The 3,852-nt window shown below is 38.4% G+C and overlaps 1 non-coding gene across 1 annotated transcript; it reads left to right on the top strand.

Moving 5' to 3' along the window:
- The first annotated feature begins 641 nt into the window (after positions 1 to 641).
- On the top strand, positions 642 to 748 carry LOC116131822. Its single transcript, XR_004128307.1, has one exon. It is a non-coding gene; the product is annotated as a small nucleolar RNA R71 (small nucleolar RNA).
- Positions 749 to 3,852: the final 3,104 nt, after the last annotated feature.

The raw sequence follows: 3,852 nt of genomic DNA, 5'->3' as shown, positions 1-3,852 counted from the left end.
TCTGCCCAATCTGAGTCTCAAGGTTCCTAATAGATGCAGATTGATTTTGAACCAGGACGTCGGTCTTCTCAAACCTCTTGCTTGTCTCCTCAATGAACTTGGTTAATGCATTTTCCAAGTTTGATTTTTGTTCTTTATGTTGAAATTCAAGAGCTTGTTTTTGCTCATTGTTGTTGCTCCATGAAAAATTTGGGTGTTTCCTCCACGCTGGATTATAAGTATTGGAATATGGATTCCCTTGCCCTCTTTGGAAATTGTTGACGTAGTTGGCTTGTTCATGTTGAGCAAACTGGTTTCCCTCTTGGTAATCGCTCGACGCATGATTTCCTGCACAAAGGTCACATGTTAGAGAAGAACATTCAATTACATTAATTTTCAACACATTACCTAATTGCTTCTGGATGTTCGTAAGTTGAGCAGCCAATGCAGTGTAATTGTCGACTTCGTGCACTCCCGCTGATCTCCTTGTTGAATTTCTTTCTGGGGTCCTCATATAGTTATTGTTCACCATCACCTCGATCAAATTGTATGCTTTTTCTAGTGTTTTGGTGTTCAAGGCTCCCCCACTTGCAGCATCAATCATGGCTTGAATGTTTGGTAGCAAACCTTGGTAGAACGTTTGCACTTGTGACCAGATTGGTATACCATGATGTGGGCACCTCCATAAAAGATCCTTAAACCTTTCCCATGCTTCATACAATGACTCTGAATCTTGTTGGTAGAAGTTGGTAATCTCACTCCTCAGTTTGGCCGACTTGGCAGGTGGAAAATACTTAGTGAAGAACGCTTGAGCCAACTCATTCCATGTCGTGATGCTCCCAAATGGCAATGAAATCAACCAAGCCTTAGCTTTATCCCGCAGAGAGAATGGGAAAAGCCTTAGTCTGATTGCATCCTCGGATACCCCACTATGCTTGAATGTGTCGCACAACTCGAGAAAATTTGCGATATGTAGGTTGGGATCATCATTCGGTAACCCAGCGAATTGGATTGACTGCTAAATCATTCCAATAATTGCTAGCTTAATCTCAAAATTGTTCGCTTGAACGGGTGGTCTCTTGATACTTGAATAACAACCATCAATAGTAGGACTAGAATAGCCATTCAATGCTCTCTGAACCACTGCTGCTCCACCCATTGCATTTCCTCCTAAATTATCCTCATTCTCATTCTCTTGATTTTGCATATTAGGATTGACAACTCCTGTGTTAGCCATTGCATGTTCAGATTCAGCTTGCCTCTTTTCTTTTCTCAACTGTTTTGCGGTTCTCTCGATCTCAAAATCAAGTGGATTAAGATGACCACGACCTCTGGAACGTAAACACTCCAGATTCTAGCTGAAAACCACAAATAAGACAAACAAAAATAACAATTAATCAGTAAATAGAAATAAACAAATCAAATTAGCAACTAAATATTTCATATTGATATTGGTAAAACAAAATAGTTCCCCGGCAACGGCGCCAAAAACTTGACAGGCTATTCACAAGTGTACGAAATCATGCAAGTAGTAAAACTCGAGTAAACGAGTGTCGAATCCCAAGGGAACTACCTACCAAGTACCAAACTATTATATTCTATTGCTATTTGATTTAACTGAAGTTTAAGAATGAATTTAATGAAAAAGTAAATAAACTAAGAACTAAGTACTAGATAAAGGCAGATTTGTAAACACTTTGAAGTAAAAATCAATATGACTAAACCTAGGGCATAGATTTCACACCAATTTAATCCTATGCATTGACATCTATTGTTAACCTAATCAAGCGTATTCTAAAAGCCAAATCCCCTATTATTCCACTAACTCTCTCTCGAGCAATTAGCAAATTAACCCTTAAGCAACAACCCAAGATATCTCTAAGTTGGATTTAGGAGCTAAGAGATCATTAAGCTCTATGGAATTTACCGGAGCCTCACAGATCGCGGTAACCTATCTCTAGCGTTCGCTCAATCTATGGTTTTATTACCTAAGACAAATCAGGTTTCATCTCTCGATCTCAACCTAACCCATGATATCATTCAACTCTCGGGCCCTTGAGAATTGAAAGCATTATGCACAATAATAAAACTTAGAATTAAAAGCTCAATAAGAATTAACAACAATCCAAGTCAACACATATTCATAAATTGGGCTACATCTTAGCCCTAGAAAAGAAAATTAGTTCATAATGAAAATAACAAAATCCATCATTCTATTCAATGACATCAGTTCAAGAAAGAAAAAGATAAAAACTTCTCTAATCGGTGAACGAGAGCTCTCAGGATCCCGATCTCCAACTTGATAGCCGTCTTCTTCCTCCTCCAAAAGTCCCCTTTAATTTCTTAAAAACTCTCTTTTATATCCCTGGGGTTCTTGGTCATGCTTAGGAAAAAGATTAGAAAACTTAACCCATTCAGATTTGGATTAGGGTAATGAATTAACACAAACCCGTGACCCATCGCCGCGGCGGTAAGAATGGTCGCCGCTGTGATCGTTTCTTCTGTCCAAAGTGTCCGTAAACTTCAGAATTATATGAAGTCATCAACACAAACATTGTAGCTCTCTGACTAAGCTTTCCAACGCCACCATAATCGTCTAATTTTCAACTTCTACAGCTCAAGTTATGATAGAAACATCGAGGCATACTCATAATGAAGAATTTCCAGATTTTCCGTAACATCTTCGACGTACCACAACTCCCTCATTTCGGCCTTGATTCTTGTGCCGTTTGTTCCTACGTGTCGTGAATCCTATTGACATCATTCTTTTCCCTTCAACAACCTATTTGAGCCTGAAAACACTCAACATGCGCCCGTGATCCCATAAATGATATTTATGAAAGAAATAATCCAAATTTCACACTTTAAACACATTTTTCCATAAATAAACCAATTAAATCACTAACAAAATATAAAAATTCAAGCTCTTATCAGAAGGAACTGCTATAGATAGAAAGGGTGTTTGTCCTCACTATGGGAATCCTAGCCACTAGAGGAAATATTGCAAGGCCTTTCTAGCAAAAAGGAAGAAGAATTTTACTTCTTTGTCAGGTACATTCTTGATTGAGATTAACTTCTCTCGTCGACATCTTGGGTCATTGACACAAGATGTGGTATTCACATTTGTTCTGATGTGCAGGGACTATGGCAGAGTAGATTGCTTGTTGAAGGGGAGGTGGCCCTATCAGTTGGAAATGAAGCACATGGTGTTGCATTTGCTATAGGATCTTATCGTCTGATTTTGCCTACAAGCTTGTTTCTTGGAACTTGTAGATTATTATGATCTTTCTTTAGTTTCTAGAAATTATAATTCTGTGTCCACATAGGACAAATGAGAATATTACTTTACTAATGGATTATTGTCCTTAAGGGTAAATAATATTCTTTATGAAACTGTTTCATAATAATATGTTCTTAAGATAGACAACAAGGATAATCTCAAAATGACAACTATGCCAACTGAGGCAAGTTGAGTTAAACATACCTGAAGGAATGTGGGATAGTATTAAAACTTGCCTCCCCGTGTACACCCCAACATAATGGTGTGTCTGAAAGGAGGAACAGGACCTTACTTGACATGGTTAGGTCCATGATGAGTTTTGGTGGTCTACCTGCATCAATCTAAGGTTATGCCCTAGAGACTACGACTCACGTATTGAACCGTGTGCCATCAAAGTCTGTAGATAGTCCATATGAGCTAAGGAGCGGGCGAAAGCCCAACTTGTCTTATCTAAGGATTTGGGTTGTAAAGCTTATGTCAGAAATTGACTTCAAATAAGCTGGGCCCGAAATCTGACAAATGTATATTTGTGGGGTATCCTAAGGTGACCAAAGGATACTATTTCTAGCATCCAAAAGAGTACAAAAATTGTG

The sequence above is a fragment of the Pistacia vera genome, unplaced genomic scaffold (assembly GCF_008641045.1).
Source record: "Pistacia vera cultivar Batoury unplaced genomic scaffold, PisVer_v2 Contig243, whole genome shotgun sequence".
NCBI lineage: Eukaryota > Viridiplantae > Streptophyta > Magnoliopsida > Sapindales > Anacardiaceae > Pistacia > Pistacia vera.
This window is presented reverse-complemented; position numbering and strand designations above follow the sequence as displayed.